The sequence below is a fragment of the Mobula hypostoma genome, chromosome 28 (genome assembly GCF_963921235.1).
Source record: "Mobula hypostoma chromosome 28, sMobHyp1.1, whole genome shotgun sequence".
Lineage (NCBI taxonomy): Eukaryota > Metazoa > Chordata > Chondrichthyes > Myliobatiformes > Myliobatidae > Mobula > Mobula hypostoma.
This window is the reverse complement of record NC_086124.1, coordinates 2,651,086-2,672,909: the sequence shown is the minus strand read 5'-3', so window position 1 is coordinate 2,672,909 and position 21,824 is coordinate 2,651,086. Positions and strand designations below refer to the sequence as shown.

At 47.4% G+C, this 21,824-nt stretch overlaps 1 protein-coding gene across 4 annotated transcripts in view; it reads right to left on the bottom strand.

Moving 5' to 3' along the window:
• Positions 1–18,194, bottom strand: part of LOC134339015 (tyrosine-protein kinase Fyn-like) — a 299,324-nt gene extending 281,130 nt beyond the window's left edge. For 3 of the 4 annotated variants that reach the window (XM_063035252.1, XM_063035255.1, XM_063035251.1), the window contains exon 1: positions 17,847–18,194. The gene's annotated coding sequence lies outside the window, so the exon portion shown is untranslated. Of the gene's footprint in view, positions 1–15,055; positions 15,186–17,846 lie in introns of those variants that run through there. The other variant, XM_063035253.1, reaches the window with a different exon arrangement.
• Between the last annotated feature and the right edge of the window lie 3,630 nt (positions 18,195–21,824).

Genomic DNA, 21,824 nt, shown 5'->3' with positions numbered 1-21,824 from the left:
ATGAACTGGCATATTCAAGGAGGAGACAGTTTCTGAAAGCAGGATATAGGGAAAGCGCAGGAAAGTGGAGCTAAGTTTTTTTTAATATTTATTGAGATACAGCATGGAACAAGTTCCCCTGCCCTTTGAGCCACACCACCCAGCAACCCGCCCAGCTGAATCATGGGGCAATTTACAATGACCAATTAACTACCAACCGGTACTTCTTTGGAATGTGAGAAGAAACTAGAGCACCCGGAGGAAGAGCATGTATTCACTAAAGGGAACATACAAAGTCCTTGCATTCGCCGTCGGATTTGAACCCCGAACTCCAATGCCCCGCGTAATAGCGTCTCGCTAACCTGCTACTCTACCATTGCAACCGTAAATCAACGGAGATCTTATTGAACGAAGGAGCAACCCTGAGGGACAGAGCAGCCTACTCATCAGGCGTGGGCAGCGTAGCAGATAAGGGTAAGTGTGCCAGTGACCCAGGTTCAATTCCCACCACTGTCTGCAAGGAGTTTGTACTCTTTCCCCGTAACTGTGTGTGTTTGCTCCATGGGCTCCAGTTTCTTCCCACATTCCAAAGGCACGAGGGTTAGGGTCAGTAAGTTGCGTGCGAGCTCTGTGGGTACCGGAAGCACATCTGCGGACTGTGCTGGTCAGTGATACGGGAAACACATTTCACTGTACGTGTGACGAGGGAAGCTAATCTTTAATCACACTCCTTATTTTCACTACAGTCATTATTTCTGGCAAAACTTCTTCAGCTGCATAAGACACCCACATCATTTCATTACTTTAGGAAATAGAACTTGCTGAAAATAAAGTATGAGTTTGGTTCTATTTTAAGAAAGGACTGATGCACTTCAGGTTGATGCATCATCACGTTACCATGGTGATAACACACATGGAGTTTATTTCTACCGTACTGCAGTCATAAATGCTGTCTTGGACGCTTTGCCTCCTGTGACACTTGGATTTCACGACTGGGTCCTCATGGCCAGTTCCTGGGGCTCTTTGTAATCAAAGGTTTATTGGATTAAAAAGAGCCATCTAGCTGCGAGAAAGGCAGGTGGTCCTTCACTTGGAAGTAGTCAAATGGAAGCCTTTGATAAGCACTCACTGTAGGGGGGGTAATGAGGGGGGTTCACCACTGAAATGTTCCCACAACCTATAGACTCACTTTCAAGGACCCTTCACCTCAAGCCACCCGTGCACAAAACGCTGGAAGAACTCAACAGTTCCGGCAGCATCTACGGAAAATAGTAAAGTTTTTGCTTCAGGTTCAGACCCTTCTTCAAGAACTCTTCATCTCATGTTCTCAATATTTATTGATTATTTATTATTATTTGTACTTGTACAGTTTGTTGGGCAGTCTTTCATTGATTGTATTATGGTTAATATTATATTACAGATTTATAGAGTATGCTTGCAAGAAGAATGTATATGGCGACATATATGTACTTTGCTAATAAATTTACTTAGAACATTGCTTCGTAGGAGGTGGGTGTCTGCTAATGAGAAAGGTCTCATTAGTGTTGTAGGGGTGTACGGAACAGGCCAAGTTGTCGGCCAACTTCCAATGTCCTTTGGAAAGCTACTTGGAAAGAGTTTCCCAGTGACCTTATCATGAGGTCTGGGACACCGCTGGCAGGTTCATCATTTATTGTGGGGAGTCATCCCCACCTTGGGCAGCTGCAGCCCTTTCGATGAAGGGGCTTCAACAATGCCTACACATACATACACACACACTGACACAGAAACACACACACACACACACACACACACACACACACACGCACACACACAAAAACAGACACATACATTGCAGGAGGAACCCAGCAGGTCAGGCAGCATCTATGGAGGAGAAAGGACAATCGATGTTTTGGGCCGATAGCTTCTGAGTTTCCTTGTGCTCTGGGCATTATGATGACATTATTTCACCGCTCTTCTCCAGCTACTGGACCAGATCAGCAGATCCGAAGTGGATTCATTGCCTCAGTTTTAGCACTGGTATATATTTGGTGTGAAAACTGATGGTCGGTAAAAGATGGATTAATCCTCAGTTTGTCTGAATATAGACGCTGAGAATATTAATATCATGTTACCCATGGAGTAACAAATTAAAGCATGGCCACAACGATGAGACATAAATATTAATTCATAAAGTGTAGCCAGATACCATGGAGTGTGACTCCAATTACAGATCTACAATATCTCAGACCGACACACTTCGCCAGGACTGGAAAGAGGGGAGGGAGCCTGTAAAAGGAGGTGAAGGGAGAAGTAGAACGAGAGGGATAAGGGAAAGCAAAGGGGAAGGCAGGAAGAGGTAACTGGAAGTTAGAGGAATTGATATTGATGCCACTTATCACCTGCCAGTCCTCTTTCACTCCAGACCAAAATATCCAGAAATCTATACGACCATACAATATAGGAGAAGAATTAGGCCATTTGGCCCATCGAGTCTGCGCCATCATTTCATCATGGCTGATCCATTTTCCCTCTCAGCCCCAATATCCTGCCTTCTCCCCATATTCCTTCATGCCCTGACTAATCAAGAATCTATCAACCTCCACCTTAAAGTACACCCAATGACTTGGCCTCCACAGCTGCCTGTGGCAATGAATTCCACAGATTCACCACTCTCTGCCTCAAGAAATTCCTCATCATCTCCGTTCTAAAAGGACATTCCTCTGTTCTGAGGCTGTGCCCTTTGTTCCTAGACTCCCTCACCATGGGAAACATCCTCTCCACTTCCACTGTTTTGGCCTTTCAACATTTGATAGATTTCAATGACATCTTCCCCCTGCCCACTTCAACCCCAATCTTCTAAATTCCAGCAAGTAAAGATCAATTCCTCCTCATATGATAAGCCTTTCATTCTCGGAATTGTTTCCCTCAAAAGATGCTGCCTGGCCTGCTGAGTTCCTCCAGGGTGTGTGAGTGTGTGTGTGTGTGTTGCTCTAGATTTCCAGAATCTGTAGGTCTCTCCCATGTCTCCTGTCACTGCTGGAGACATAAGGGAGCTTGCAGATGGTGCAACACATCTGAGAGCACAAAGTGGCTTCCTTGGCCATTTCAGAATCAACACTACCGTAGGTTAACGGGCACAGAAACGCCAGGAGAGCTAAGAGAACTGAACCAGAGCCAGGCGAGAAATCACCCAGTCAACGCCAACAGACCACGCTGTATCTTGTAAACTAACAGTTCACTTGTAACGTGAGATGCAGAGGGGGTGCATCTGAAAGGTTCCCTTTGCATTGTACTACGTTTACCCGATCAAAGCACCATACAGCAGGTTTCATCAACCGCACAGTCAGTTTCGGAATCGGGCTGTGGTGTCTGTTTCAAAGGTTCTCACTACACAATGGTACAAACCTCTCCAGTGCCAATTACTTCCTGTGATAAGTGCAACGAAATGAACGGCTGTTGACAGACATCCTTTCATGCAAGTATATGAAACTTTCTCTTGAACCATCGTGCACCCCCCGCCCACCCCCGCCCCCGCCACTCAGAGAGAAGGTCTCACAAATAGTTTCCATTGCCTGCAACTACACAAACCTGTTAACAGGTTTGATTGATGACAAGTTACTCAACCAGCAATCCAGTATCCTGGGCTGATTAACGACATACTTGAATACGTTTTGCAATTAAAAGTAACAGAGACCCTCAGACCATAAGACCTGAGAGCAGAATTAGGCTACTCGACACATTGAGTCTGCCTGTCATTCCATCATTCATTTCCCTCTCAACCCCATTCTCCTGCCTTCTCCCTGTAATCTTTGACACCCTGACTAATCAAGAACCTAACAATCTCTGCTTTAAATATACCCAATGACTTAGCCTCCACAGCGGTCCGTGGCAATGAATTCCTCAGATTCATCATCCTCCTCCCCCGCTAAAGAAATTCCTCCTCATGTCCGTTCTAAATGGGTATCCTTCTATTTGGAGGCTCGGCCCTCCGGTCCTAGACTCCTCTAATATAGGAAACATCCTCTCCGCATCCTCTCTATCTATGCCTTTCAATATTCAATAGTTTTCAAAGAGATCCGCTTTCGTTCTTCTGATCTCCAGTGAGTACAGGCCCAGAGCCGTCAAATGCTTCTCATGCATTAACCATATAACATATAACCATATAACAATTACAGCACGGAAACAGGCCATCTCGGCCCTTCTAGTCTGTGCCGAACTCTTACTCTCACCTAGTCCCACCGACCTGCACTCAGCCCATAACCCTCCATTCCCTTCCTGTCCATATATCTGTCCAATTTAACTTTAAACGACAACATCGAACCTGCCTCAACCACTTCTGCTGGAAGCTCGTCCCACACAGCTACCACTCCTCATACGTTAACCCTTTCGTTCCCGGAATCATTCTCATGAACCTCCTCTAGACCCTCTCCAATGCCAGCACATCCTTTCTTAGATAAAGGGCCTGAAGCTGCTCACTATACTCCAAGTGCGGTCTGGCCAAAGCCCTGTAAAGCCAGATCCTTACAAAAACCTTAAATAACACACACAAAATGCTGGAGGAACTCAGCAGGGCAGGCGGCGTCTAAGGAGATGAAGAAACAGTCGGCATTTCGGGCCAGGATCCTGCATCAGGACTGAGAAGGAAAGAGGGAAGACGGCAGAATAAAAAGGTGGAGGTGGGAGGGGAAGGAGGCTAGATAGAAGGTGATAGAAAAAGCCAGGTGGGTGGGAAAGATCAAGGGCTGGAGAAGAAGGAATCTGATGGGAGAGGAGTAGGCATCCAATAGGAGAAAGCGGGACCCAATGAGAGGTGATAGGCAGGTGAGAAGAGGTCAAGGCCAGAGCGGGGAATAGAAGGCAACGGGGGCAGAGGGGGGGGATGGAATTTTTTTTTACCAGGAAGGAGAAATCGATATTCATCCCATCAGGTTGGAGGGTGCCCAGCAGGAACACAAAGTGTTGCTCCCCGACCCTGCGGTGGCCAAGAACCTTTCCGCGGTGGCCAAGAAAACACACCAGCACCTCTGGTTCCTCTTAAGCCTCAGGAAATTCAGCACGTCCCCACTGGCGCTGACCAATTCCAAAACACGAGTGGTAGAAAGTGTCCTATCCAGACGCATCACCGCTCGGTACGGCGACTGCTCCTCCCGAGACCACGAGAAACCGCGGAGAGTTGTGGGCACAGCTCAGCACACCACGGAAACCTGCCTCCAATCCACAGACTGATAGGCAACACCATGAAAAGCCTCACACCAGCAAAGCAGCCCTCCTACCTCAGATATTCTCGCTTCTCTCCCCCTTCCAACGGGCAAATGATACTGAACACTTGAACAATATCTTGTATGATAAAGATAGACTCCTGTTCTCCCAGTCTAACTCTCCATGGCCTTATTGTCTGCCTGCGGTGAATGTTTTCTGTAACTGTAACACTTTATTCTGCATTCTGTACTTCTTTTACCTTTGTACTGCCTCAATGCACCGACGTAATGAATGAAAGGAGGGTCTGCAAACTAGTTTAGAGATTAGCTTTATTTGTCACGCGTACATCGAATCATACAGTGGAATGTGCTATTTGTCTGAAGGCAGCTCGCCAGTGTCACCGTGCCCACACAGTTGGCTAACCCCGACCCTACTGTACACCTCCGGAACGTGGGATGAGACCAGAGCTCCTGCAGGAAACCGGCGCGGTTGTGGAGAGGTTGAACAAACTCCTTACCGACACCGGCGGGAGTGAACTGCAAGCTCACAGCCGGCACCGCGCCACCCCGAACCTTTCACAGCACTTCTGTACAGAGTCACAGAAAATACAGCAGAGAAGCAGGCATCTATCATTCATGTTTGCTGCACGTATGCATGTGTGTATATATATATATATATACCTGTTTGCTTGCTTCCTTACTTCCCTGCACAACTTGTCTTCTTTTGAAGTCTGGTTGTTTGTCAGTCATCATTCATATATAAATTTTCCTAAGTTCTATTGTATTTCTTTACTTACCCGTAAATGCCTGCAAGGAAATGAATCTCAAAGGGGGTATATGGTAACATATACCATGAGACCATAAGATATGGGAACAGCAAACACGAGGAAATCTGCAGATGCTGGAACTTCAAGCAACACACATAAAGGTTGCTGGTGAACGCAGCAGGCCAGGCAGCATCTATTGGAAGAGACTATCGTCAGGACTAACGAAGGGTCTCAGCCCAAAACATCGACTGTACCTCTTCCAATAGATGCTGCCTGGCCTGCTGCGGTCACCAGCAACTTTTATATTAGATATGGGAGCAGAATTAGGCCATTCGACCCGTCAAGTCTGCTCCACCATTTCATCATGGCTGATCCATTTTCCCTCTCAGCCCCAATCTCCTGCCTTTTCCCCCTATCCCTTCGTGCCCCAACTAATCAAGAATCTATCAACCTTTGCCTCAACTATACCCAATGCTTTGACCTCTGCAGCTGCCTGAGGCAAGAAATTCTACAGATTCACCACTCTCGGCTAAAGAAATTCCTCCTCATCTCCGTTCTTAATGGACATCCATCTATTCTGAGGCTGTGTCCTCTGGTCTTAGACTCCTCCACCATAGGAAATGTCCTCTCCACATCCTCGCTGTCGAGGCCGCTCAACATTTGATAGGTTCCAATGAGGTCACCCCTCATCCTTCTGAGTTCCAGTGTGTACATCCCCAGAGCCATCAAACACTCCTCATACAACAAGCCTTTCAATCCCGGAATTATTTTCTTTTCAACCCTCTCCAACGTCAGCACATCCTTTCTCAGATTAGGGGGCTAAAACTACTCACAAAACTCCAAGTGAGGCCTCACTCACCAGTGCCAACGTTTCAACACTAAATCCTTGCTTTGACATTCCAGTCGTCTCGAAAAGAATCTATGTCTTTGACTTTTGACGCTGCCAAGCAACTTGCATCAACACCACTGCTGATACTTAGCCCAGACTCTCAGACACCATACGGATACTAAAACATTGCAAGGGAGAATAAGACACCAGACGTAACAGTCAACACATTGCTTCAACACAAAGAATTTAACCTTGCAGTGAAATTGTGCTCGGCATATAAAGCAGAAGTCAACAGCTACGTGTTTAGTAGTCAAAGTAGGGTTGGTGGTTTAGACCAGGTTCTCCATTTTCAGAGTTACTCTTCAGAGAATTTTGATCTACAGTAGTTCTTAGAAACATGATGCTCATGAGGGAATAAAAACACACAAGGGATTCTGCAGATGCTGGAAATCTTGAGGAACACACACAAAGTGCCGGAGGAACTCAGCAGGTCCAGCAGCATCTACGGAGAGTCAGCATTTCGGGCCGAGACCCTTCTTCAGGACGGGAAAGGAAGGGGGGAAGAAGCCAGAATAAGAAGGTGGGGGAAGGGGTAGGAGTGCAAGCTAGCAGGTAATAGGTGAGACCAGGTGAGGGGCCAGATAGGCAAGCGGAGGAGGGGGGATAATGTCAGAAACTGGAAGGTAATAGTCATAGTCATAGTCATACTTTATTGATCCCGGGGGAAATTGGTTTTCGTTACAGTTGCACCATAAGTAATAAATAGTAAGAGAACCATAAATAGTTAAATAGTAATATGCAAATTATGCCAGTAACTTATGAAATAAGTCCAGGACCAGCCTATTGGCTCAGGGTGTCTGACCCTCCAAGGGAGGAGTTGTAAAGTTTGATGGCCACAGGCAGGAATGACTTCCTATGACGCTCTGTGTTGCATCTCGGTGGAATGAGTCTCTGGCTGAATGTACTCCTGTGCCCACCCAGTACGTTATGCAGTGGATGGGAGACATTGTCCAAGATGGCATGCAACTTGGACAGCATCGTCTTTTCAGACACCACCGTCAGAGAGTCCAGTTCCATCCCCACAACATCACTGGCCTTACGAATGAGTTTGTTGATTCTGTTGGTGTCTGCTACCCTCAGCCTGCTGCCCCAGCACACAACAGCAAACATGCTAGCACTGGCCACCACAGACTCGTAGAACATCCTCAGCATCGTCCGGCAGATGTTAAAGGACCTCAGTCTCTTCAGGAAATAGAGACGGCTCTGACTAGGTGGAAGAGGTGAAGACAGAAGAAGAAGGAATCTGATAGGAGAGGAGAGTGGACCATGGGAGAAAGGGAAGGAGGAGGGAGAGTACCAGAGGAAGGTGATGGGCACGTGAGGAGTGGGAATATGGGTGGGTAGCAGAGGTGGGATGAAGCAAGAAGCTGATAGGGGATAGATAGAAGCAGAAAATGCTGTCTGACTTGCTGAGTTTGTCTTCGTGTGTGTGTGCGCTGATCAATTTTATACATCAGCTCAGCTCAAGGGAGCAGAACTATACAGAGAAATCCCCATTCTTCAATTTTCAAAGCAGAGCAGTGAAAAACAACTACATCACCCAGTCACTTCAGTCCCATGGTTCGAGCTGGTTTGCTGCGGCATCACAGTTCAGAATAAAATGGACCCTTTGAAATTCGTTAGTGGATGTAATTTAAATGGTAATGACGACCCATTTTTCATACGTTGCTTGGTATTTGTCAGCGTCCCACTCAGCTCCAGAAAGCACTGAGTAAACAGAGAGTGGAACAACACAACTGTAAGGAAATAAAATAGTTCTGTACAGATACAGCTATTATCCAATAGAAGTGATAAGGGCAGGAGGGTCAGGTCTATGACCTGCCGCTTTTGCAGATATAAGGTATGAATGCAGGATGGGGAACTGTGAGAAGAAACATCCTGGTTATTGGATTCAAGTCTAATGCAAGTGAACATGACATGCGATGTTGAATGAAATCCAAATTCTATTATAAATTATTTGGTTTTATTTTCTCATTTCGGTAACAACAGAACGGTGCCCGGGTAAAGTCAGTGTTATTACCAGCCCCAGAAATGGAAGCCGGGAGGTTTGGGCTGGTTCTGATTGCAGCTCAGCCCGGCTCTGCGCTGAACTGAGGCTGAGGCTGTGGCCTGCTCCAGGGTTCATGTCCAAGGACTCACTTTTGTCAGAAGTATTATTTGCTTATTTTTATTGGGTTTTTTCCTCTCTGCACTTTGGGTGTTTGATGGTCTTTTTTTTTAAAAAATGGGGTTTTTTTTGGATGTCTTGTCCTGCGGTTGCATGTAAGGAGACGAATCTCAAGCTTGTATAATGTATACATACTTTGATAATAGATGCACTTTGAATGTGGAATACCAGGAATGCAATAGAAACAGAAATCTTGTGATGTTCTCCTCATGGGATCAAATTTACAGGCAAATGACAACGTACAACAGAATAGAAACAGAAAACTTGAGCTCTTCCCCTCATGGGATCAAACACGCAGGGATCCAACACAAGAACGAACACAGGGTTGGAAGTGCAGGGAAGTGTAATGTATGGATCTATTTCTTTTAGAGCAATGACAACCCCCCCCCCTTAGCACAACATATTGATCAGTTGTCTATGCAGGTGCATTGTCCTCTCTCCCTCTCTCTCGCTGCAAGGTGAATACACCAGTTAAAGCCATCTCCCACGTGCATGCTTTTATTTAATATGTATGCATTTGTGCACAGACGCAACAAATTGGCGACGATTACGAACCTTGTACACTCTCTGGCCTCATGGTGGCTGCAGAGGAGGCCGGGTCAAGCTGTATCCGTGGGAGGGAATGAACTGCGAACAATTCCTCTCCTCCCACAGACATTGCTGAGCCCACCACATTCCTGCTGCAGAGCAGACTGATTGTTGCATCAAGTTCCAGAGTCTGGCATTCACAAGAAAGTCACAGAGTCATAGAGCACTACAGCACAAAACAGGCCCTTCGGCCCATCTAGTCCATTCCAATCTGTTATTCTGCCAAGTCCCATCTCCCTGCAGCTGAACCGTAACCCTTCCATCCATGTACTTATCCAAACTTATCTTACATGCTGGAATCAAACCCACAACCACCACTTCCGCTGCCAGCTCATTCACACTGGCATCGTCCTTCAATTGAAGAAGTTTCTTCTCAGGCTCCCCTTAAATATTGTACGTTTCACCTTTAACCTATGAGCTCTAGTTCCAGTCCCACTCAACCTCAGTGGTAAGAACCTGCTTGCTTTCACTCTCGCTATATTTATTTAAACCTCCCAGAGGACCACAATGTTGGAAAATGTATGGTCATGCACTTTGGTGGAAGAAATAAATGGGCAACCTATTATTTAGATGGGGAGAGAATTCAAAATGCAGAGATGCAAAGGGACTTGGGAGTCCTTGTGCAAGATACCCTAAAGGTTAACCTCCAGTTTGAGTCGGTGGTGAAGAAGGCGAATGCAATGTTGGCATTCATTTCTAGAGGTATAGAATATAAGAGCAGGGATGTGATGTTGAGGCTCTATAAGGCACTTGTGAGACCACACTTGGAGTATTGTGTGTAGTTTTGGGCTCCTTATTTTAGAAAGGATATACTGACATTGCAGAGGGTTCAGAGAAGATTCACAAGAATGATTCCAGGAATGAAAGGGTTACTGTATGAGGAACGTCTGGCAGCTCTTGGGCTGTATTCCATGGAGTTCATGAGAATGAGGGGGGATCTCAGAGAAACATTCTGCATGTTAAAAGGCCTGAACAGATTAGATATGGCAAAGTTATTTCCCTTGGTAGGGGATTCTAGGACAAGAGGGCACAACTTCAGGATTATCCATTTAGAACAGAGATGCAGAGATATAACTTTAGTTAGAGGGTAGTAAATCTGTGGAATTTGTTGCCATGAGTGGCTGTGGAGGACGTCAATGAGTGTATTTAAGGCAGAGATAGATAAGATTCTTGATTAGCCAGGGCATCAAAGGGCAGGGGAGTGGGGCTGACTTGAAGAATTGGATCAGCCCATGATTGAATGGTGAAGCAGACCTGATGGGCCGAATGGCCTATTTCTGCTCCTATATCTTATGGACCACAACCTTGTCGTAATTTGCAGGCTTGTGTGTCTCAATGACCCAGAGAGCTACGTTGACTGGAGTCAGGGCTTTATGTTTTGGCTCTTGGTAGGGTCACCCATCCCAAACAGGTCAAAGGGTAGAGGCCAGACTCCAACTGGTCCACCAGTCCTCCAGGTTCAGGGGTTCAGCTCAGGGCCAACAACCCTGACGGGTCAAACAAAATTGTTACGGACACAGCAATGCAGAATCTTTCTACATCTGTGTGCGTCTGTATGGACAGACAGAGACGGAGGACCTTCATTGCTACCCCAAGCGCCAGTGGCATAACGGGCAGTAAGGACGTAATATTTATTTACATAAGGTTGTTATAGCCGGGGGGGGGGGGGCGGGGGGATGGTGGGTTAGTGAGGACAAGTTCCCACCACATATTAAATGCTCCCAGTGGTGTACATCTCAAATAACCTCTGACAACCAAGTCGAGCTCCTGACCGTCACGTGTGGCTGAGCTTCTGAGCTCAGTGGAACCGCTTCTACCGACAGGAGAAGGGGAAAGGGTGGGTTACTGGCGCCTTCGGGCAGATAGGGCTCATCAGCCGTGGTTGCCAGCTCATCTTGGAGAAGGAAGACTCTGACCTCAAGCCTCTGCTGCCTCGCAGCTACACCCGCCCATGCAGAAAGCTTCAGGAGTTTACCCCAAAGGGAAAAGTTCAGAGCGAAGGCAGTCCCGCTTTGAGTTCAATGCCGACTGCCTACTCCTGCCACACTGTTGGTACCAAACTGTATCGGACTGGGCTGGTCCTTTGGATTCATCAGCTGCGTGGAGAGGAGGAGCCTGCTACACGGGCAACAGCTCGCTCTCCGTATCGTACTGCCCTGACTTGCATAGCTGGACAGCTAGGGTGCAACATCCACGGTCGACCCTGACTGACCTAGGCTTCAAAAACATGTATGTATTGGTTTACTGATTTATTTTTCAGTTTGAGATATGGCACTGGAACAGGGCCTTCCAGCCCAGCGAACCCGTGCCGCCCAGTTACACCATGTGACCAATTAACCGACTGACCCAATCACAAACAAGAGTCTGTAGAGGCTGGAAATCCAGAGCAATGCACACAAAATGCTGGAGGAACTCAGCAGGCCAGGCAGCATCTGTGGAAAAGAGTAGAGTCGAAGTTTCGGGCCGAGACCCTCCATGAGGACTCTACTAACCCGTACGTGTCTGGAATGTAGGGCATCCTGAGCGATCACGGCAAGAACGTACAAACTCATTATGGACAGCGGTGGGAATCGTACCGCGTCACTGGCGATGTAATGGTGTTACGCTAACCACTACCCTACTGTGCTGTCACCTGTGAAAGGCCTTACAAACAGTTATCCATCACCTGATCTGTCATAACTCAACTCCAGATAATATTTTATGTTAATATATTTCATGTCTTACACCTCATGATGGCTCTCAGAACTCTCCACTCTATTCCCAGTTCGGAGGAAAGGTCCCCGGCCCAAAACAGGGAGTGTTTACTCTTCCCACAGACCGGCCGAGTAATCCAAACATTTCTGTTTGGTTCCACATCCCCTCTCTGTCCTCATATCACTTTATGCATTTGTTATCTCAAAAACATTTCTTGTACCCCCTCTGTGTCAATTGTGCCGATGACACGACAATTGTACGCCGTATCTCGGGTAATGATGAGTTTGAGTACAGAGAGGAAATTAAGAACCTTGTGGCATGGTGCGAAGACAATAACCTATCCCTCAACGTCAGCAAGATGAAGGAATTGGTTATTGACTTCAGAAGGAGTAGCGGACCGCACGACCCCATTTACATCGGTGGTGCGCAAGTGGAACAGGTCAAAAGCTTTAAGTTCCTTGGGGTCAATATCACAAATGATTGGACTTGGTCCAACCAAGCAGAGTTCACTGCCAAGAAGGCCCACCAGTGCCTTTACTTCCTGAGAAAACTAAAGAAATTTGGCCTGTCCCCTAAAACACTCACTAATTTTTATAGATGCACTGTAGAAAGCATTCTTTTAGGGTGCATCACAACCTGCTATGGAAGTTGTCCTGTCCAAGACCGGAAGAAGCTGCAGAAGATCGTGAACACGGCGCAGTGCATCACACAAAGCAATCTTCCGTCCTTGGACTCACTTTACACCGCACGCTGTTGGAGCAGTGCTGCCAGAATAATCAAGGACACGACCCACCCAGCCAACACACTTTTCGTCCCTCTTCCCTCCGGGAGAAGGCTCAGGAGCTTGAAGACTCGGAAGGCCAGATTTGGGAACAGCTTCTTTCCAACTGTGATAAGACTGCTGAACGGATCCTGACCCGGATCTGGGCCGTACCCTCCAAATATCCGGACCTGCCTCTCGGTTTTTTTGCACTACCTTACTTTCCCTTTTCTATTTTCTGTTTATGATTTATAATTTAAATTTTTAATATTTACTATGGATTTGTACTGCAGGGAGCGCGAAGCGCAGGATCAAATATCGCTGTGATGATTGTACGCTCTAGTATCAATTGTTTGGCGACAATAAAGTGTCAGCTGCATCTTTTTCTGAGGTAAGACACTGAAACTGAACAAGTACTCCTGGTTCTGTATAATTGTAGAGAGACACCCTTGAGTTTTCCTTCTCAGACACCCACAACAACATTTCCAAATCTATCTTCTATTCTTCCTACCAAAATAGACGGCTTTACACTTATCCACATTAGACAGTAGCTGCCCATTCACTCACCCACTCACAGTCACAGAATATGGAAATAGGTTTCCTGCCCAACTAGTCCACGCCAGCCATTGAGCCTCCAGAGCTGGTGCCAGCTGAACACGTTTCACTCATTTCCCTCTGAATCTTTCCTTTCCCTGACCTCATTTGGAAGACGGAATTGATGGCTTTGTGGCCAAGTTTGAGGACAATATAAAGATAGGTGGAGGGGCAGGCAGTTTGGAGGAAGTAGAGAGGCTACAGGAGGACTTAGACAGATGAGGAGAATGGGCAAAGAAATGGCAGGTGGAATACAGTGTTAGGAAGTGTATGGTCATGCACTTCGGTAGAAGAAATGAAAGGTTTTCTAAGTGGAGAGAAAATTCAAAAATCTGAGGTGCAAGGGGACTTGGGAGTCCTGGTGCAAGATTCCCTAAAGGTTAATTTGCAGGTTGAGTTGGAGGTGAGGAAGGCAAATGCAATGTTAGCATTCATTTCAAGAGGGCTAGAATATAAAAGCAAGGATGTAATGCTGAGGCTTTATAAGGCACTGGTGAAGCCTCACTTGGAGCATTGTCAGCAGTCTGGGTCCCTTATCTAAAAAGGGATGTGCTGATTTGGGGGAGGGTTTTAAAGGAGGTAAACATAGTACCAGGATTGAAAGACTTATCATATGAGGAGCATTTGATGACTCTGGCCCTGAACTCACTGGAATTCAGAATAATAAGGGGTGACTCACCGAAACTTACTGAATGTTGAAAGGGCTTGATAGAGTGAATGTGAAGAGGATGTTTCCTATAGTGAGGGAGTCTAGGACCAGAGGACACAGACAGAGTGAATGTGGAGAGGATGTTTCCTATGGTGGGGGAGTCTAGGACCAGGGGACACTGATAGAGTGAATGTGGAGAAGATGTTTCCTATGGTGGGGGAGTCTAGGACCAGAGGGCACACCTCAGAATAGAGGGACATCCATTTAGGACGGAGATGAGCAGGAATTTCTTTAGCCAGAGAGTGGTGAATCTGTGGAATATGTTTGCACAGGCAGCTGTAAAGGCCAGGTCACTGGGTATATTTACGTCAGAAGCTAATACCTTCTTGATTAGTCAGAGCATGAAGGGATACGGGGAGAAGGCAGGAGACTGGGGCTGAGAGGGGAAAAGATTCAGCCATGTTGAAATGGCAGAGCAGACTCGATGGGCCAAATAGCCTATTCCACTCCTATATTTTATGGTCTTCTGTACTTTACAGTACCAGCGACCCAGGTTCAATTCCCACTGCTGCCTATAAGGAGTTTGTACGTTCTCCCCATGACAACATGTGTTTCCACCAGGTGCTCCAGTGTCCTCCCACAGTCCAAAGACATACGGGTTAGTGGGCTAATTGGTCACATGGGTGTAGAAGGGGATCCTGGGCTCGTTGGTCCAGAAGAGCCTTGCTACCATACTGTATCTCAAAAAAAATTATCTGTTATGTTGCTTAACTGCTGCCTTCACTTACCGGGGTTTGTGTAGCAGGCATGATCTCTGCTGTTTACTTCCCCTGGATGAAGTGAGATGCAACGCTACCTTCAGAAACAGAAAGCAGGCAATGTGCCCCGGCGGGTCGGACGCTAATTGCAGAGGAGGAGGGGTGGGAGTTAGGCTGATGCGTTGTTTGATTCCAGTGAATTGCAGGAAGTGTCAGAGCGTCCTGTCAGAAGAGAGATAATGCGAAACCAGAAATGTGCTAAAGAAGCTGACAGCTTCGGGGCTGAGATGAAGTGAGGCAGAGTGTGCAGTCAATGGGGCTTGGGATCTGTGGTGTCTGAGAGGCACAGTGTTACTCTGAACAGACAGTGTCCTGTTCCATTGCTACACACCAGTACGACTGCTGCCTCCCATGTGGCCCCCCTAGGCTAGTTCACTCCTACAATAACCGAGGGTCTTCCTCACACAACCCAGCCCCTCCCTCTCCAGCCGCGGAAGAGCTGCACAGTGGTCCTTCAACGCCTGGCAGATGCTCAACCAACCTGCTCCTTGCGCACAACAATTACGATTCTGAGAAACCGGGTGCACTGGCCATCCCTTGGGAGGCACCAGTTAATGAAGGTAGACATCAATAACAGTCAGCTCCAGTACCGTTATGCCCAAATTTGAAGGTGATGAAGATCTTTGAAGGGCAAGACCCCAAATATTTATTTATGTATTGAGATAAAATAAATATTTTATTCCAATACAGCTCACAGTAGGCCCTTCCAGCCCTCCCAGCCACGTTGCCCAGAATTCCCCTGATTTAACCCTAGCCTAGTTATGGGACAATTTACAATGAGCAATTAACCTACTAACCGGTAGGTCGTTGGTCCGTGAGAGGAAACAGGAGCACCCAGAGGAAACCCACACAATCACAGGGACAACATACAAACTCCTTACAGGCAGTGGTGGGAATTGAACCTGGGGCGCCTGTACCGTAAGGCGTTGTGCTGACCACTACACTACCGTGTCGTACAATATAAAATTGTAGGAGAATACGTCGAGTAGGTGGTCATTTTCCCCCGATGAAAGGGACAGCATAAACAAGAGAGAATGGGCTTCAATTGAGCGGAAGCAGGCCGGAGGTGGCAACCACGATATTTGAGTGATATTTGGACGTGCAGTTAAATAGACAAGGCGTAGATGGATGTGGGTTTAATGCAGGTAATCAGGATAGGGCAGATGGGTGACAAAGTCCACAGGTCTGACGCCGTGCTTTCCAACTCCCTTTATCTTAACTTTATCTTTCCTTTATCTCCCTCTAGCTCATGAGCAGGTCACATCATCCACAGTTCTGAACGGATCCCCTGCCATACCAAAAGATTTCCAGAAGGACAAGGAATATACATCCAAAACACTCTTAAAGTCCTCTTTGAAAATGTTACATCACATCTTGTACCAATAACACAAGAGGCCATTGAGCCCACTAGTTCCATGCCAGCCCCATTTCCCTTCACTTCACTTCCTTCCAACGCTACGATATTTTCTACACATGTCCATCAATTGCTCCTGGATTTGCTGTGCTGCTAATCAAGGCGATGAGGTGCAAACAGATGGGCCAGGATGTCTCTAGGATGTGGAGGAACCCCACACGGTCACAGGGAGAGCTTGCAAAGTCCACACGGAGAGCACCAATCTCAATTTCGAACCTGGATTCTTGTAGTTTTAAGTCAACTGTGGCACCATCCCAACTCAGCAGGAGAAGAGGGGCCCAGGATTACACTAAACTGGGAGGAGGCATCTAGAAATGCACAAAGGACATCAAATCTCCACACCAGGGGCAAAGGAAAACAGGGACGGGGAGCAGAGCAACTCCCAGCTTCCTGGCATATTGTGTCCCTGCCCACCAAACTGGAATGGAAGCAAGACAACCTCAATCCAGAGATCTTCCCAGAGCTGCAGAGGACAGAATGGCTGTCTAAGGATTCCGGAGAAGCTGGTTCGATCCCCACATCAGACCCCACCCCTGTGGAGTTTTCGTGTCCTCCCTGTGACCAGGCGGGATACCCACCGCATCCCTGAGCAGGTTCTGTTGGTATAATTCGGTTGGTGGGCTAGAGAGGCGGAGTGACTAATCAATACTTCCCAACCTGGGGGCCACGGACCCCTCAGATAATGGCAGGGGTCCGTGACATGACGATGGTTGGGAACGACTGGAAGGCACGGCGCGACCCATGTTCACGGCAGAGCAGCTGGGATCCTGCCGTGCAAAGCCAGGAGCTATGGAGTTGGGTTTCGGAACCTGCAATCGATGCCGCACAAACTCCGCAATCGATGCGATCCGCGGCGTGAGAGCTGAAAACTCGCGATGAGGCGGGGGCTCGCCACCTTCGCGGCGCAAACCCCACGGTTCGGGATCTGAGCGCTGCGGCCGGGGGCCGAGAGCCGGGTCATCCATCACCCCGGGGCGCAGCGGGACGGGTTTGCAAAGGCCGGACTTTGCGGGCTCTGCTTTTAAATCGCCCGCGGGTAATGGAGGGTGGGGTGAAGGTGGAAGTGGACGCGCATTCCTTCCATCCACCCACCGGGACCGGGTACCGACCGCGTCCCTTTACCCTCCCGGGGACTGGGCGGCCACTCCGTCCCCCGCTCGAACCCGGCGCCGTGCCCCTCCCGCCGGCCACACTGGGAGAGCGCCCGTTCCCTCTGCAGCCCGTGTCCATCCCTCCCGCCGCCCGGCGAGGGGATGAGGCCGGCTCCCACAGCCTCGGCCTGCCGGCGCACCCGACCGCGGCTCGGTTCGTACCCCAGACCCGGCGCCCGGCCGGCCCCTCGCTTACCTGCGGGTGGACGGGCGGCGCCGGCAGCTCCTCTTCGCTCTCAGTCGCAGCCCCGGAGCTTCACGCACCGCCTCTGCTCGTCGCCGAAAGCGAACCAGAAATCATCCCGGGACAATATCCAGCCACGCCGCAGCAGCGGGTATCCCCGAGCGGGGCGAACCTCCCTCCGCCCGGCCGAACCGTCAGACGCGGACCCGGGGCGGCTGGAAACCGCCTCCGATTGCCCGGAGCTCGGCTGCTCTCCGGGAAGACCGCCGGTGTCACCACTGGATCAGAGAGAACGGGATGAGGCGCAAGTGGTCGGCTAATGTCAGCGTCGGGGGAAGGAGACGGACGGTGACCGACGGCAAAACGCACAGGCAGAGGAGACACAATCGCACAGGAAATGAAAATGGTCACGAAAGACTATAGCAGAAGTTGGGGCTGATCCTGGAAGCAAGGAGCAAGACTTCCAGCTTTCTGTTTATGGCTGTGAGCCGCTGATAATTGAGGGTCCCAACCGGGCGGGGAGAGACTTCCTGCGACAATTTGTTTTTGGGGAAAACACATCCCAGTTGACCCCATTCCCCACTTCCCAGCCACTCACTCCCCGTGGCACCTGTCTGACACTGAAACGCCAGATATTGTCTGCCGTTTCTGTCGCCTAGTCACAGGAAAGATGTAAATAAGGTTGAAAGAAGGAGCACAGAGAAAATTTACAAGGATCTTGCCGGGTCTGGAAGACCCGAGTTGTTTGTCATCTGTATCAACGATATGGATGATAATGTCTCAAAGTCTGCAGATGCTGGAAATCCAAATCAACAAACACAAAATGCTGGAGGAACTCACCAGAGCAGGCAGCATCTATGGAAAAGTGTAAACAGTCGACCTTTCGGGCGGAGTCCCTTCGTCAGGAGTTCTGAGAAAGTATCCCAGCCCAGAGCGTCGACGGTTTACTCCTTTCCATAGATGCAGCCTGGGCTGCTGAGTTCCTCTGACATTCTGGATGATATTGTGGTTAAGTAAATCAGGGAAGTTTGTGGATGACACCAAGATTGGGGGTGTAGTGGACAGCAAGGAAAATTATCATAGCTTGCAGCGGGATCTGGACCTGCTGAAAAATAGCAGATAGAATTTAATGCCGACAAAAGCGAAGTGTTGCACTTCGGTAGAACCAACCAGTGTAGATCTTAAACAGTGAAAGGTAGGGCACCGAGGAGAGCTGTAGAATGAAGGGATCTGGGAATACAGCTCCGTAATTCATTGGAGTGCCGTCACCGGTAGTTAGGGTTGTAAACAAAGCTTTTGGCACATTGGCCTTCATAAATCAAAATATTGAATAGAGGAGATGGGATGTTATGTTGAAGTTGTATAAGATATTGGTGGAATATTGTGTGCAGTCTTGGTCAGCTACCTGCAGGAAATATGTAAATTTGGCTGAAAGACTATAGAGAAACTTTACAAGGATGTTGCCAGAACTGGATGACCTGAGTTACAAAGAAAGATTGAAGAGGTTAGGACTTTATTCCTTGGAATGTAGAAGATTGGGAGGAGATTTGATAGAGGTATACAAAATTATGAGGGGGATAGATAGGGTAAATGCAAGCAGGCTTTTTCCATTGAGGTTGGGTGGGACTACAACTAGGGGGTCATGGATTAAGGGTGAAAGGTGAAATGTTTAAGGGAAACATGAGGGTGAAACTTCTTCACACAGAGGGCGGTGAGAGTGTGGAATGAGCTGCCAGCACAAGTGGTGCATGTGAACTCGATTTCAACATTTAAGAGCAGTTTTGATAGGTACATAGATGGTAGGGGTGTGGAGGGCTATGGTCCCAGTGCAGGTCAATGGTTGCAGGCAGTTTAAATGGTTTGGCATGGAGTAGATGGGTCGAAGGGCTTGTTTCTGTGCTAGACTTCTCAATGACTCTGTGATCTCCCATCCTCCCACCACAACCCCAGGAAGGGCTGAGTTCTTCCAGCATCTTGGCTGTTTCTCTGGATTTCCAGCAGGTGTACTTTTTGATGTCTCCACAATCAAGGATCCCTCCTACCCTGGTTATTCACCCTTCTTCTCCCCCCCCCCCCGCCGCCCCAAGCAGGCAGAATAGGAAGAGAAAGAACTGAGTTCAAGTTGAACTTTAATATCACCAGCATACGTATGTCATGAAATTTGCTGTTTGTGATAGCAGTACATTGCAATACATAAAAATAAAAAACCATAATTTTCAGTAAGTATATATTTAAAGTTAAGTAATTAGTGCAAAAAGCGAAGAAAAAAAGTGAGGTAGTGTTCATGGTTTCAATGTCCATTCAGAAATCAGATGACAAAGGGGAAGAAACTGTCCCTGAATCACTGAGTGTGTGCCTTCAGGCTCCTGTACCTCTCGCTTGATGTTAGCAGTGAGAAAAGGGCATGTCCTGGGTGATGGAGTCCTTAGTGATGGATGTTGCCCTTTTGAGGCACGCCTCCTTGAAGATGTCTTGGCTACTACAGAGGCTAGTGCCCATGATGGAGCTGACTGAGTTTACAACTCTCTGCAGTTTATTTTAATCCTGTGCAGTAGCCATGCCCCATACCAAACAGTGATGCAGTCAGTTAGAATGCTGTCCATGGTAAATCTGTAGAAGTTTGTGAGTGTCTTTGGTGACAAACCAAATCTCCTCAAACTCCTAATGAAATATAACTGAAGAATCGATATATTGAGTCCAGGGTAGATCCTCAGAAGGACAGAAGTGTACATTAATCAGAACACCTAACATATGCCTGGAGGAACATTTCATTAATTGTTTTAGCTCAGCAGATCCATTGGCTGCATTACAGCCTGATATGGGAACATCAATTCCTTTGAATGGAACATCCTACAAATAGTGGATTCAGCCCCATACATCACAGGGAAAGCCCTCCCAACACATCTACATGAAACACTGTCACAGGAAAGCAGCATCCATCATCAGGAACCCCCATCATCCAGGTCAAGCTCTCTTCCCACTGCTGCCATCAGGTAGAAGGTACATGCACCTCAGGACTCACATCACCAGGTTCAAGAACAAATACCATCCCTCAGCCATCTGGCTCTTGAACAAAAGGGGATAGCTACACTCACTTACCCATCCTTTGAGATGTTTCCAAAGCCAATGATCTCAGTTTAAGGACTCATATCTCATTATCTCATATTCTCATTATTTATTGCTATTTATTTATATTTGCATTTGCACAGTTTGTTGTCTTCTGCTCTCTGGTTGATCTCTCATTACTCCTGTTATAGATTTGCTGAGTATGCCCACAGGAAAATGAATTTTAGGGTTGTAAGTGGGGACAAATGTATACTCTGATAACAAAAGGTACTTTATACAGTACTGGATTCATGGAATGAGGATCTCAAGAGCTGAAGGTGATGTCATATATGTACTCTGATAATAAATTTTACTTTGAACTTTGAACTTTAAATGTAACCCTAAAGCTTGGCTCTAATTGGACAATTTTGGAGGTAATGAAGACAGCCGCCTTTTTGTAGATTGAAATTTGGAAAGGTTAAACCGTTCTCTGCGAAAGTGGGAAGTTTGACCGTTCGTAAAATGAAATAGTGGATACAGCACAATCCATCACAGGAAAAGCTCTCCCACCATTGAGTTCATCTAGAAGGAGTACTGCCACAAGTGTGATGGATATTCACTGTCCTGGGCCAGGGCCCCTGCTTTTTGCCAATCTCAGCTTTCTAAATATAGCAGCTGACACTTGTAAAGCTCAAAGTGTTGTTTTTGAATAAGTTCAAAGTAAATGTATTAATTAACGTACATATACATCACCACGTACGACCCTGAGATTTGTTCTCTTGCGGGTATGCTCAGTAAATCTAAGAACCATAATAGAATCAATGAAACCACACCTAACAGGATGGAGAAGCAACCAAAATGCAAAAGACAACACATTGATTAGTTTTGAGAGGATGATGGTATTGAATACCAAGCTGTAGTTGATAAAGAGCATCTTGATGCACA